Source organism: Cucurbita pepo, chromosome 5, assembly GCF_057944985.1.
Source record: "Cucurbita pepo subsp. pepo isolate OVF chromosome 5, ASM5794498v1, whole genome shotgun sequence".
NCBI lineage: Eukaryota > Viridiplantae > Streptophyta > Magnoliopsida > Cucurbitales > Cucurbitaceae > Cucurbita > Cucurbita pepo.
Genome location: NC_141802.1, coordinates 14,470,957 through 14,485,829, shown reverse-complemented (window position 1 = coordinate 14,485,829; position 14,873 = coordinate 14,470,957). Strand labels below are relative to the sequence as shown.

The window sequence follows — 14,873 nt, the reverse complement described above, 5'->3', positions numbered from 1 at the left end:
ATATCTCAGATTCTCTCTTTTCGTTTAATTCGTAAATAAAACAAAAATTGCGGTTAAATATATCGTATATATGTAACGCATATATCCCTAATTTGAATTCGAACACTTCGAAGTCACTCGTCACACTGTTCTATGGTTTAGTCCGATATGATCTAGCAGAGGGACCTAATGGACCTATAGATCATGGGCTCCAACGATCCAAGATTAACCGATTAAACTCATTAACCTGGTTAACCAACATTCGTTAACTACTAGGACACTCCACTATAGCCTAGTAGTTGCACTCCCCTCACTATAGATATATTTCTGTCCATCTGATATAACCATGATTAGTAAGTCGATCCTTCACAGGTTGTTCGTAACTAGAGCTGGGTCAATTTACCGTTTTACCCCTGAAGTTACTTCTTGTTCCTTATGTCTCACTGATCCTCTAATGAACAATTGGTTTGTGGTCCAACCAGTAAACCGATCCCTCTCAGGCCAATGAGAGGGTGGGGCCCCTTGTTCAAGACCTAGAGTCAGTGCTTAAGGGAACTACCTTTCTTCTATCCCTAAAAGTGGGTAGGAGCGAATTTCGTCTTGCACCCCACGTCCCCAGCCATTCACCCAGTCTTACCCCTGAAATGGGAGGCCTGTTGAGTCGGCGAACTAGAGCCACTCTCACCCATGCAAATCTAAGAATAATTCCGAATAAACAGGAGTTCATGGTTAGCTCAGGATTAAAACCGAGTTACCTAGGTTATCGAATGAAAAGAAAATCAGTCTCAACAGTAAACGACTTTATAAAGTGAGAGTGGTTTTCTTCATGGTCCGATCTTATGCAATACTCATTGCATAGGACGCCCCCACTCACATGTCTCCACATGCACAATTTAGTGATCACCTTGTTTATATCATATACAAAAGTGGGCCGCATCCATAGTGTCCCCAGAATAAGGTACTCAACCTTATCCTTATACTATAGATCATTTTGACTATATACTTGAACTTGATCCACTCTTATGTCTCTACATATAGTTCAAGTAATCATACTATAGCCAGAGTGTTAGTTTATTGGATTTAGATTAATGATCGTAAAGTTCACTTTATTCAATAACAATTTTTACTGAATAAACATCAATAATAACTTTATTGAAAATAGAATATATTTTTGTTTAAAAACTATGAGTTTTAGGACATAAAACCCAACAAAATATATATATATATATATATATAATTATATTATTTTTTTAAATATTATATATCTATAATTATATTTTTATTAAAAATCTTATTTTACTTGGTTACTGTTGTATTAAAAAAAAAACTTTACTGCTCTCTATATTTATAATTCTCTCTAATATTTAGTTTGTGGTTTGTAATTACTGAATCTTCATTTTTTTTTATCACGATTTACTGGATTGCCTTCTAATTTTGTTAGCATGTATTACAAATTTCTAATGGATCCCTGGTTTCAAGTTATTCTACCCCTTCTTCCTCGTTTCTTTATTTATTTCATTATTTATGACTTTTTTTTTTCTTTTTTTTTTCTTTTTTTTTTTTTTTTTTTGGCTATTACAAGGAACTAGAACCTCTACCGACACTCACGACCCTAAAGTGCTCAGTCTACTGAAAACAACCTAGACCTAGGTCATCGTCTAGCCAACCTAACTCTAACGCCCTAGCTCTATGCAGGTAAACACACTCCACAGTGAGAACACACAATCCAACACCTGAAGCTAACACCTAGTGTATCATGCTCACATACAAGCAAACAAGTTCAACGGGGAGATACCATCCATCAATCACCTAAAGCACATATCGCAATAGCCCATCATCCTTTCTAACACGATTGAAATCAGTGGAAAGCATATAAAACAACATTCATCACAAATCTCATCATAGGGACATATTGGTAATTTCTTAAATCATGCATAACATACTCATCCATATTGTCTCACTCGTACTTTAGTCGTGCATATTCTCTTCCATATTTTAGTCATTTTTCCTTGTTGATTACTATATTGTTTTAAAATTTTATTATGGATCTTTAAGTCTATACATTATTATTTTATTAGAAAAAAAATAGAGAAATCAAAGATTATTCCACACAACCTTTTCTCTTTCCACCTTTGGTTCTTAATATTTTTCTATTTAATTTGTTGGACCAAAACATTCCCGAATCAAATTCTTAAACTGACATTTTAAATTAAATATAAAACTTTAATTAAGAAATTTGTTGAATTCATATATGGGACGTGAGTTTGGTTCTTTATTTTAAAATCCAAATATAGATGAAAATCGAGTTAAATTGACTGACACGATCCTCTAGACAAGACTATTCAACTTTTACTTAATTATATAGTATACTCTCAATTTAGAATGTTTTTCAATTCATTATCAACCTTTATATATATATATATATATATATATATATATATATATATATATATATATATATATATATATATATATGACACTTCAAGCTTGGAAGTTCATATCATATTCAAATGGCTTCTCTTAAAACAAGTGTTTGTGTGCTTTTGTTTCTTTTCTATTGTAGTTTCAATGTGTTTGAAGCTACAGAATCTCATGAAAGCCTAGCTCCTGCACCAACTCACCACGACAGCCACCACAAAGCAGCCGCTCCAGGCCCGCATCATCATCATCATCGCCGCCACCACCACCATCACCACCATGCGCCTGCGCAGTCCAAGATCAATGTCATCGAATCTGCCGAATCTCATGGCAACCCTGTTGTTGCACCAACTCATCATGATAGTCACGGTGCATCAAGCCCTCACCACCACCGCCATGGCCACCACCATGTAGCTGCTCCAAGCCCTCACCACCACCACCACCATGGCCACCATCATGTGGCTGCTCCAAGCCCTCATCACCACCACCTGCCTACGCAGTCCAAGTTCAATGTCATCGAATCTGTTGAATCTCATGGCAACCCTGTTGTTGCACCAACTCATCATGGCAGTCACCACCAAGTAGCTGCATCAAGCCCTCACCACCACCACCACGGCCACCATCATGTAGCTGCTCCAAGCCACCCCCACCACCCCCACCACCCCGACCATGCCCACCATGCCCACCACGCCCACCACCCCCACCACCCCGACCATGCCCACCATGCCCACCACGCCCACCACGCCCACCACAAAGAAGGTGCCCCAAGCCCTCACCACCACCACGCCCACCACAAAGTAGCTGCCACCATATAGTCCCATTAACATCCATTGTAATGGACCTATTTTTCTTTTAAAATAATCCTATTACTCTGGGTATATCATGAATTGTTCAAGCAAAAAATATCTAAAGTTGGTTTTAACTTTAAAATTTGTCATTAACTTCAATATTCATAAATAGTGCAAATAGGGTGAAAACAGAGTTAAAATAAGGTTTAAACATCTTCTAACAGCGAAATCAAACATGCAATTTAATCAAGGGTGGAAAAAATAATCTCATTCAAAATTCAAAATAAGGGTGTTTCTTAATTCTTACCATTTTTGGATTCAAGCATTTTCTCTTTGGGATCTCTTCACAAGATTTGGTCGGTATGATAAACAATCACCTAAAAGTCATAATTTAAACATAAATACTATCCTTAAATTCATAAATCATATCTTGGGTTCTTCCTCAATTATTAATCGATTTCGGTAGTTCAAAAGTTTAGACCTATGAAGAATCATGTTTTGAGCCACTTCCGTGAAGGATTCTCGACCAAAAACCGTCCTGAACTCCGCAAATTTGAGTTTGAATCTCACTTTTCAGCTTCCTCTTTCAAAAATCCTAGCCCCTCTTTTCTTTTCCTTTTTCTAAGAAGGCTTGTACCTTCGTAACCTCGGTGTTATAGAAAGGTTAAATCGGGTAAGAAGGGTTAAGGGCGTCACAACGACCGCCGATAGTAGTAGCTTTAACAACAGGGGTGAAAGTGTGAGTGTATTTGAGACAAAAAATCTGAGTATAACCTTTGGCAACAAGACGAGTCTTGAAATGCTCAATAGATTCATCGAGCAAATAGTTAGTGTTAAACACCCATTTAGAGCCCACGTGTTGCGCGGGCGAAGAACAAAAATCTAAGTGTCGTTTATTGTAAAGCTCGAATTTTCTCATCCATGGCAGCAATCCAAACACAATTCTTAGCAGTAGATATGAATTTTCTTGGCTCAATGTATGCAAGAAGAGCAAAAAGAAGTCCAAATTGTTGGATGACGAGTTTTGAAAATATAAACTTTTGCTCGTGTGATCGTAGGATCAAAACCCAAAGAAGATGAAGAATCAGTAGCAAGTTCAATAGGGGGCGAATCATAAGCCGAGGGTGACAAAGAGGAACCTGCAAGAGAAGTATCAATTTGCACATACTAATCCACAAGGTCATAACAAATATCACATGGAGATGAGCTAGATGGAGAAATGTGCAGTGAAGAAGGGGTAGGTGATCAATATGGTAAAAGACGCGGCTCCAAGAAATTTGAAATATGAAAAGAGGAAAGAGACCTAGGGACAACAGAAAAATGAGCTTCATCGAATTGAATGTGACCGGTGATATATAGCCTAGTGGTGGTTGGATCAAGACAACAAAACCTTTTACTAGGGGGACTATAACCCAAGAAAATGCAATGAGTCATTTTATTTCTTTTCAAGTCATATTAATGCCGATATGATTTGTTCTACACGTCTTTTGCATTTGGACGAAGCTATGTGTAAAAAAGAAAATATTAGTATTCGCTTTAAAAAATACAAATTTCATTTTACCCGAACCCAAAACACCTTCTTGTCCACCTTGATGCATTTGATTTCTTCGTCTAACTGAATCTGCTACATGCTAGTCATAGCATCTCATTGATTGTTGTATATTATATTTTGAGATTAACGACCTTACCGTCTATAGTTGATACCCCTTTCAGTTTGATACTCAATAACTTCTCTATCATCGACTCTTGTAGTTGTCGTAGGTACCTTGATCTCAACTATATAAATTAACAAATAAACTGTATTTTTTTTTATAGAAAAAATAAAGGACAAATATACTGAATGAACCATTTCAAACTATATAGCATTCAATGGCCTTAAATTGCTCACAACTAAATAACTCCATGTTGAAACCATAAAGAGCTTACTTTTATTATCTTTCAAACCCTATTAATACATACACCAATCGACAAAGATGATATCAAAAACGACTTGAATAACACCGACAATGGCACAATTGAATTATCTCATTGCTGCTCTATCGCTCCACATAGTTTGGTCATTATGTACGAGCAAATTGTGCAGTGCTTCTGATCTAAAAAAATTTAAATCTTTTCCTGCCATTCTTATTTTCGGTGATTCTACCGTAGATACGGGAAATAACAACTTCATTCCCACCATTATAAAGGCTAATTACTCTCCTTATGGTAAAGATTTTCCCGGTCATATTGCTACTGGAAGGTTCAGTAATGGAAAACTCATTCCGGACATGGTGGCTTCTAGGTTGGGCATAAAGGAGCTTGTTCCTCCATTTTTGGATCCAAAATTGTCAAATGATGACGTGAGAACGGGAGTTAGTTTTGCATCAGCCGGCTCAGGGTTTGATGATCTAACTACTATGACATACAAAGTTATTCCTATGATGATGCAAGTTGATATGTTCAAGAATTATATTCAAAGACTTACCGAGATTGTAGGTGTAGATGAAAGTAAGAAGATTATTGGTAGTGCTTTAGTTATTCTTAGTGCAGGAACTAATGACTTTACCAAAAATTTCTACGACCTTCCGGTAAGGAAACTACAATACAATATTAGCGGTTACCAAGATTTCATCCAAGATAGACTACAAAGCTTCATCGAGGTAAATTAAACCATATGCACACTATTAAACCTCATCAATATTTATAATCCAAATTCATTCACATAAGCTTATGAACTCTAACATACTAAACAGGAAATTTACGAGCTTGGATGTCGCAATATAGTGGTTGCTGGCCTCCCTCCTATTGGTTGTCTTCCCATTCAAGAGACTATATCGTTTCAACCTCCTCTAAAGCGAATATGTTTGGAAGATCAAAACTCGGACTCCATATCCTATAATCAGAAGCTTTCAAAGTTGTTGGGCAATCTACAATCGCAACTACATGGAAGCACAATATTGTACGCTGACATTTACACCGCTCTCATCGACATGGTCAATAATCCTCACAAGTATGGTAAGTCGGTGCCCATCAAAATAGAAACCTTTATCAACTTATATGATCTAAGGTCGTACATATTTTAGAGAAATCGAGTTCTAAGAATCATTTTCAACTAAGTTTTGCCTGGGGCTTTTGGTCGCACAGGTTTTGAGCATACGAACACAGGTTGTTGTGGAACTGGATTGGCAGAAGTAGCGCCTCTATGTAATGCATTAACCCCAACATGTGAAGATTCATCAAAATACCTGTTTTGGGATAGCGTCCATCCGACCGAAGCAGCTTACAAATTCATGACTGAATTATTTCTCAAGCAATTTTTTTAATCACCTAAATCAAAATTGAATAGTTTCGGGTTCTAAGTCTAAGGCTTCAGTGTTAGCCGATTTTAAAATGAAACTTGTCTAGACTACTTTCGTAATACTTTTTTTTTTTTCTTTCTCTAGTTAACAACGAAGACTGTAGTCTGTAAATGTATTTATCACGATCAAATGGACACAAATAGTGTATTTCCAAGCAAAATCTCGTTTTATTTTTATTTATTTATTTCAGAATGACAAATACTCTTAAGCAACTTATAAAGGTATAATAAAAGATTTTTACATTTGATCCTACAATGAAAAAAAAAAAAAAATTGTATACGTACCAAATAATAAATATCATAAATATTTAGAGGCAGAAAGCGACATATTCTTTTTTAATATAAAAAAGAAATATCTATGGTATTGAACTATTGTACATTTCAATTTAAATTAGAAACTGTACTTACAATACAAATCATTATTAACCTATATAGATTTGATGGTATATAAAAATCATTATGTATTACAAATTATCATATGGTAGGAGGATATTAAATGCGAGATCTAAAAAATATTTTATAAATAAAATAATCATAATTCACCGTATTATTCAACTAACATGATAATGTGAATTTCTTAATATATTTTTTAAAAGAAAAATTAATTTTAAATTTAAACATTTCTTATTAAATACCGAACCCAACAATACTGAACCATAAAATTTTTGGGTTGGGTTGGCTCGGGAATGGATTTGAGATTCAAGTCTCTTAGTCGAAGGTAAATGTCAATTATCTCTAAATTATATTCATTCAATATGACAAAACCATGTGTTATGTTTTGGACGTTGTTTTTTTTAATGTAGTTGTAATATTCTTCTCCAAGTCCACGGCTAGGAGGTATTAGTCTGTTAGTTGATAATGTCCGTTATGTTTGGCTCACATACCATTTATAACAGCTTTGGAGATAATATCTATTATGTCTTGCTCAGATACTATTTATAACAGCTCGAAGTCACTACAGGATATTTTATGGGCTTTAGCCCCGTTACATACTGTTAATTGATTTAAAGAGTTTAAAAAAGATTAATTTGGAAAACAGAAAATAAATCGTAATATCACGAAAAATGGGTAGCTTAAAGCGGGCTCTAGGTTATTCTGTTGTTTTGACTCTTTGAGTCTTTCTTAGTTTGAGAGCACTAGGAATGTAACGACACAAAATTTTCTACTTAATTTAAGGTTCCTACTATATACATATCATAAACATTGAATGTGGAAATACTTCATTTAAATCCCATAAAACGTAACCCTTATCTTAAATCACAGCCATGGACTTACGTGTTTCGAAAACATCTTAAAAAAAACCACACAACAAAAGATCAAATAAAATAAATAAACATTTAAGTTAAAACCATCCTATTCTAGCCCAAGTCTAAGAAAATAAATACCACTATCCTATGCATGTGCCATGGTCTCGAGTTGCGATGTCTTTGTCAGCCGTACAGGAATGTCTTGCCTTAGCCTGAAAAATGTAGTAGCACATGGCTTGAGTATTTAAAGAAATACTCGATAAGTGACCCTATTATTGGGATTAAATGCAAGAACATGCGAATGCAATGACGGGACCTATCCTTTCAATCTATTTTCCTACGGTACTGTCCTAACGGGTAAATTAGACGTGTACCATATACTCTACACACAGCCCATACGTGGGAGTATGGACTCACCAATCAGTTTGCACACCGCTGGGCCGCCTTTCTTGTCAGGCGAGCATACTTTGGGAGCTCCTTAGGCCGGACACTCATTAGAACTAGTAACCGTCACGACAGCGCTATTCAAAACATAACGATTGTTGTCCTGCCATTGGATGTACGCCTCCGTACCCTCGTGATGTAATAGGGGTATCCCCCCAAATGCATGAGCACACATAATGCATGAGGTGTAACGATAAGGGTTTCAAAAAGGAAAAAAAAAACCTTAAAATCTCGTCTGAAATCGCGAGATTTCCGGTGAGGCATGCCTTGCCAACAAGGGCGTATTAATCCCTTGAGTCCCCATATTAAACCCTAGGTACCTTAGCAGCCGTCTTTTCCTTTTGAGTCACTGTCGTACCTGTGAGGGAGGAGCTAAAAGGTTTAGGCGAGGAATCGAAAACGTCGCGAGACTTCAGACTTCTGGGAGTCCTTAGGTAGGAGCAAACCGACGCCAGGGTACTTCGTAACAAGCGAGACAAACTTACCGCCAAGGACGAATAGAAGGCAGTGGTCTCATCGGCAATGGCAGTCGAACTCTACGATTAGGGTTCATCGGGATTCTTGGGTGAGGAAGACAAAGCAGCGGGTTATGGGTCGGGTTCTTCGGGTACCCGTGACCTCGCTCAGCCAACGTGCGGCCCACTGTTGCGGCCCGCGCCTTGCAGACCGCGTCAGACACTGACTTTGGGCCACGTATCCATTCCAGCCCGAGACCAACAATACCAGCCTGCATCCAGGAGTTGTGCGCCACCAGGGACCTTCTCGGCTTGTCGGCTCAGTGTTTCAACTCCACGGCTTGGCTTGGCTCGACGGCTCGGCTTAACGGCTTGGTATAAGAAAAATATACCGATTCCTAGGTTTTCGACCCTTCTAGAGTCATTCCTGCCCTTATTTTAGGCATCTGAGGTCAGTGCAACTCTTAATTATTAAACAAAGATCATGATACGAGCTTACCTTGATAGTTAGACATAAGGTTTGGTTGGGTTTCCTCATGAAAGGACGCTAAGTGTATATTGTGGTGTTATAGGAGGTAGTTAGACGTGGACGTTAGATTATCACGAGTAACTTCGGCCAAGGCCAAGAGGTAAGTAACCTTACTGTTGGTGTTAGTTATGTATGTACGATGGTGGTGCACTGTGGCCCTTGCATGCACCATGTGTGTTGTTGATGTATGCTAGGTTATATGTTTCTTGCTGTGAAATGCTACGTATGTCATGTTTATGTCATGACTTGCTACCCTGTATGCATGAGCTTGATTGACATGTCACGATTGTAATGAGAACTCCGCATGCCATGAATGTGATGACTAATGTGCTACGATATTCTTCCTCAATGTTTAACCCAGTTATGCTATGTATTGCGGTGAGGGGATGAAACTTTTGTATGTATAATGCCATGGAGGTAAGGGGAGGGGATGAAACTTTTGTATGTATAATGTCATGGAGGTAAACCTTAGGGACCTCATGCAAGCTATGTGCTATGTACATGAGGTTACTTCCCGGTTATGTTAATGATGGTACGGATGCGTACGTTCGATATTATGCTCGCTATGATATCATGCAGACCCTCCTTTTTCGTGACTTCCGGTATTGTATGTCATACGTACCTGACTAAGCAAGGCCCAGGGAGTTCGCATGCGAACTCGCCTGGTGGGCCCACGATTACGTACGGGGGCCATGCGTGGGGAGCTACCATGCATCCACCCTGCCCGGACAAAGCAAGGGCCTAAGGCCATGGAAAGGAATGGAAGACAGGTCCGCCCCACGTTTTCTTTCTTTTGGTACTTGTGCTTATGTATGTGTTTTGTATGCGACCGACATGTGTTCTAAATGTATGTTGTATGCTTAACCCCAATAGTAAGGCGACTTATTGGGTATTTTATATAATAATCAAGCCACGTGCTACCCATATTTTCAGGTAAGGGCAAGGCCCCCATGTACGGCTGACGGTGAACGCTGCGAAGGCCATGGAAGTCTTAGGGAGGGCTTGTAGTGTCGTAGGCGTCTTGTTTGGACTCTTTCTAATGATAGTTAAATTGCAATTCTTTCTCCTAGTTACATGTTGATTTATTTGTTAGTTAGGTTGTCGCTATTGTTTTCCCCATATATGAACTACTTATAATAATGAACATGACGTCGCTATTGAGGTTGTCTTACATAAATTTTCGTACTTTTGTCATACGAGTGCAAGGTAACGTCGCTAATTAGGTTAGAGAAAATTAGGGGCGTTACACGAGGTCTCCAATATTTCTACTTTTATCATTAATGAATATAACCCCGCTATCATCTTTCATGCTTAACATATCATTTCTCATTTTTCGGTCTACGTATCATACATAATCCTAACGGTGTTACATTTAATTTCATTTATCGTGATATCATATTCATAACATGCTGTATACATACAATTTAAAAAACATAAGATAACGCTCCATGCTTTTAACATGTCATTTCATAACATGCAATTCATACACAATTACCTCAATGGTCACACAAAACAATCTAAACATAACATATCACATCACAATGTATCGTATCGTAAACATGTCATATTGTAAACACTTCGTGGTCATATCGTTCCCTAACTTATCATAGCCTTAACGTTCTTATACCTATAACAGTCATATTGTTACCTGAACGTACCTTAGTCATATCATCACAAGAACGTATCCTAACACTATCGTTCTATCAGTCGATCACAAACATATCCCTTTCTATCCATATCCTAACCATATTGTTTCATCAATCTCCCCTATCCATAGCACTCTAGTATGTAACCTAGCCTTAACGTTTCATGAACGTATCTTACTTCTATGGTTACATTTCGTTTTGTTCATCCTTCTGTATCCTATCTCAAACATATCCTTGAACACATCGTACCATAATTATTATCATACAATACACATATTATAACATCACATAAACATAATATAAGCATACCGATTCACAAATATTCACACATATCAGTATATATGAAACGTGCAGAACCACAGGCACGTGTCAACATCAAATATAACCATGTCGATAGTAAGGTCATTACCTGGTTAGCTTAAGTTGTTGTCATGAATATATCCTTAATGAAAGTACGATTCTGTCCTTTGAAATCCAAGTCAACTTATGTGAGCCCATGACATCAATTTCAAGTTTGAACTCTATAAAATTATTTCTCTTATTTACCTTGTCCATCGTTAAAACTCTTGAAATGTTATATATATATATATATACATATATATATATATATATATATATATATATATATATATATATATATATATAATTATATTACTTTTTAAATGTTATATATCTATAATTATATTTTTATTAAAAATCTTATTTGACTTGGTTACTATTGTATAAAAAAAAAAAAAAAATTTTACTGCTCTCTATATTTAGTTTGTGGTTTGTAATTACTGAATCTTCATTTTTTTTATCAGGATTTACTGGATTGCCTTCTAATTTTGTTAGCATGTATTACAAATTTCTAATGGATCCCTGGTTTCAAGTTATTCTACCCCTTCTTCCTCGTTTCTTTATTTATTTCATTATTTATGACTTTTTTTTTCTTTTTTTTTTTTTTTTTTTTGGCTATTACAAGAAACTAGAACCTCTACCGACACTCACGACCCTAAAGTGCTCAGTCTACTGATAACAACCTGACCTAGGTCATCGTCTAGCCAACCTAACTCTAACGCCCTAGCTCTATGCAGGTAAACACACTCCACAGTGAGAACACACAATCCAACACCTGAAGCTAACACCTAGTGTATCATGCTCACATACAAGCAAACAAGTACAACGGGGAGATACCATCCATCAATTACCTAAAGCACATATCGCAATAGCCCATCATCCTTTCTAACACGATTGAAATCAGTGGAAAGCATATAAAACAACATTCATCACAAATCTCATCATAGGGACATATTGGTAATTTCTTAAATCATGCATAACATACTCATCCATATTGTCTCACTCGTATTTTAGTCGTGCATATTCTCTTCCATATTTTAGTCATTTTTCCTTGTTGATTACTATATTGTTTTAAAATTTTATAATGGATCTTTAAGTCAATACATTATTATTTTATTAGAAAAAAATAGAGAAATTAAAGATTATTCCACACAACCTTTTCTCTTTCCACCTTTGGTTCTTAATATTTTTCTCTTTAATTTGTTGGACAAAACATTCCCCAATCAAATTCTTAAACTGACATTTTAAATTAAATATAAAACTTTAATTAAGAAATTTGTTGAATTCATATATGGAACGTGAGTTTGGTTCTTTATTTTAAAATCCAAATATAGATGAAAATCGAGTTAAATTGACTGACACGATCCTCTAGACAAGACTATTCAACTTTTACTTAATTATATAGTATACTCTCAATTTAGAATGTTTTTCAATTCATTATCAACCTTTTTATATATATATATATATATATATATATATATATATGACACTTCAAGCTTAGAAGTTCATATCATATTCAAATGGCTTCTCTTAAAACAAGTGTTTGTGTGCTTTTGTTTCTTTTCTATTGTAGTTTCAATGTCTTTGAAGCTACTGAATCTCATGAAAGCCTAGCTCCTGCACCAACTCACCACGACAGCCACCACAAAGCAGCCGCTCCAGGCCCGCATCATCATCATCATCGCCGCCACCGCCACCATCATCACCATGCGCCTGCGCAGTCCAAGATCAATGTCATCGAATCTGCCGAATCTCATGGCAACCCTGTTGTTGCACCAACTCATCATGAGAGTCACGGTGCATCAAGCCCTCACCACCACCGCCATGGCCACCACCATGTAGCTGCTCCAAGCCCTCACCACCACCACCACCATGGCCACCATCATGTCGCTGCTCCAAGCCCTCATCACCACCACCTGCCTACGCAGTCCAAGTTCAATGTCATCGAATCTGTTGAATCTCACGGCAACCCTGTTGTTGCACCAACTCATCATGGCAGTCACCATCATGTAGCTGCTCCAAGCCACCCCCACCACCCCCACCACCCCGACCATGCCCACCATGCCCACCACGCCCACCACCCCGACCATGCCCACAATGCCCACCACTCCCACCACGCCCACCACAAAGAAGGTGCCCCAAGCCCTCACCACCACCACGCCCACCACAAAGTAGCTGCCACCATATAGTTCCATTAACATCCATTGTAATGGACCTATTTTTCTTTTAAAATAATCCTATTACTATGGGTATATCATGAATTGTTCCAGCAAAAAAAACTTTTAAATTTGTCATTAACTTCAATATTCATAAATAGTGCAAATAGGGTGAAAACAGAGTTAAAATAAGGTTTAAACATCTTCTAACAGCGAAATCAAACATGCAATTTAATCAAGGGTGGAAAAAATAATCTCATTCAAAATTCAAAATTCAAAATAAGGGTGTTTCTTAATTCTTACCATTTTTGGATTCAAGCATTTTCTCTTTGAGATCTCTTCACAAGATTTGGTCAGTATGATAAACAATCACCTAAAAGTCATAATTTAAACATAAATACTATCCTTAAATTCATAAATCATATCTTGGGTTCTTCCTCAATTATTAATCGATTTCGGTAGTTCAAAAGTTTAGACCTATGAAGAATCATGTTTTGAGCCACTTCCGTGAAGGATTCTCGACCAAAAACCGTCCTGAACTCCGCAAATTTGAGTTTGAATCTCACTTTTCAGCTTCCTCTTTCAAAAATCCTAGCCCCTCTTTTCTTTTCCTTTTTCTAAGAAGGCTTGTACCTTCGTAACCTCGGTGTTATAGAAAGGTTAAATCGGGTAAGAAGGGTTAAGGGCGTCACAACGACCGCCGATAGTAGTAGCTTTAACAACAGGGGTGAAAGTGTGAGTGTAGTTGAGACAAAAAATCTGAGTATAACCTTTGGCAACCAGACGAGTCTTGAAATGCTCAATAGATTCATCGAGCAAATAGTTAGTGTTAAACACCCATTTAGAGCCCACGTGTTGCGCGGGCGAAGAACAAAAATCTAAGTGTCGTTTATTGTAAAGCTCGAATTTTCTCATCCATGGCAGCAATCCAAACACAATTCTTAGCGGTAGATATGAATTTTCTTGGCTCAATGTATGCAAGAAGAGCAAAAAGAAGTCCAAATTGTTGGATGACGAGTTTGGAAAATATAAACTTTTGCTTACAGACTATGAGTATTAGGACATATAACCCAACAGAAATTTCATTTTACCCTAACCCAAAACACCTTCTTGTCCACCTTGATGCATTTGAACTCTTCGTCCAACCGAATCTGCTACATGCTAGTCATAGCATCTCATTGATTGTTGTATATTATTTTTTGAGATTAACGACCTTACTGTCTATAGTTGATACCCCTTTCAGTTTGATACTCAATAACTTCTCTATCATCGACTCTTGTAGTTGTGTTGGGTACCTTGATCTCAACTATATAAATTAACAAATAAACTATATTTTTTTTATAGAAAAAATAAAGGACAAATAGACTGAATGAACTATTTGAAACTATATAGCATTCAATGGCCTTAAATTGCTCGCAACTAAATAACACCATGTAGAAACCATAAAGAGCTTACTTTTATTATCTTTCAAACCCTATTAATACATACACCAATTGACAAAGATGATATCAAAAACAATTTGAAGAACACCGACA

At 37.0% G+C, this 14,873-nt stretch overlaps 1 pseudogene; it reads left to right on the top strand.

Moving 5' to 3' along the window:
* Positions 1-5,191: 5,191 nt before the first annotated feature.
* LOC111785231 (GDSL esterase/lipase At2g30310 pseudogene) lies at positions 5,192-6,487 on the top strand (annotated as a pseudogene).
* Positions 6,488-14,873: the final 8,386 nt, after the last annotated feature.